Source organism: Bison bison, unplaced genomic scaffold (genome assembly GCF_000754665.1).
Source record: "Bison bison bison isolate TAMUID 2011002044 unplaced genomic scaffold, Bison_UMD1.0 scf7180017864526, whole genome shotgun sequence".
In the NCBI taxonomy this organism is placed as follows: Eukaryota; Metazoa; Chordata; class Mammalia; order Artiodactyla; family Bovidae; genus Bison; species Bison bison.
The window spans coordinates 200784-202125 of record NW_011495077.1 but is presented as its reverse complement, the minus strand read 5'-3'; positions in this window follow the sequence as shown (position 1 = coordinate 202125).

The window sequence follows — 1342 nt, the reverse complement described above, 5'->3', positions numbered from 1 at the left end:
CTAAATTTGAAGTGTTTTAGATGAGGGAGGACCAGAAGTAACCACAAGTGAAAGAGCTCTATTACAAACAGTCAGGTTTCAGTTAGGATATGTGGAAGGAATTTTTGCAGGGGCTACTGAATGTTTATTTTCAATAGAGTGAGGATTTAGAGGGCAAAATAGAAAGCAGTGTGGGATGGTAAGAGGTAGTTAGGTCAATGTAGAAAATTAAATGGGTCAGACTCCTTGGTGAATCATTCCTCTCTGCAAGGAGTCAATCAGAGGTAGACACAAATGTGCCTTCAAAGGTCCTAATACAGAGGAATGTGGCCACAACCAGATCAACTGGTGCTCAAGTCTGTAAGAAGACGTCATAAGTCAGTAAATTTTGGCTATCCCAATGGATTTCTTTTCTTTGTGTTCAGGAAATGGTCTTTTCCATGTGCCATGAGTGTATACACTTGTTACTTGTTTCTTATAACCCTCTTACATCTTATCTACTTTGGGGGCAAGTCAATTTGAAATCACTTAGTATGTTGCACATTTCATGCAATTCTGATAGAATGAATTAGATATTCTTCTAACTTAGAATCAATCTCTCAGATGTGCCTAACAGATGGAGTTTGTGAAACATTAGAATCCTCAATGTGGCATCGTTCACATCGTATTCTTGGATATTCAAAAAGACTGAGAAATTTGTCCTGGTGTGTAGGATGTGTATGGAAATGTAAATGGCTATGTTTATGATACTTTGGAAATTGTTTTGATTCTGTGAGTGAAATCTGTGGTAACAAATACTTGTACTCAAGTCTCGGAAAGTACAATGAGAGGTGCTCTAGCACTTTCCAAAGATCAGCATATCCCTTCAGGACACTTTCAGTCACCTTTCCCCTCATTTCCTCCTCTTCCCAGCTTTAGAACTCACTTTGCTTTTCCTGTCTGTTTTATTTATTGAAGTGTTCTCAGTAATTAGCATAGTACCTGATGAATAGTAGCTGCTCAATAAACATTTATTGAATAAAGAAATATTCTTGGCTGAACACTTTACTGACAATTGCTAGGGATGCAATAAAATATAGGGGGCATGAGTTAGATCTTCTATAAAAATAGAAGAAAGAGTCTAAGGACATCACATGGGATCTCATAATGAAGACAAGGATATATTCCAAAATCCTTATTCATTCATGGACTCATTATATTTTTCCTTCCTATTTACTTTTTTTCTTTCGTTCTTCCCACCCTCTCTCTTTTCCTTCTGTCCTTTTTCTGTTCCCCATTCCTATCATTATAAATGTGAAATTAGATCCCAATTATTTTTGTTAGGTTCTTCCTGTGAACTTCAGTTCATTCCAATACAAACTTC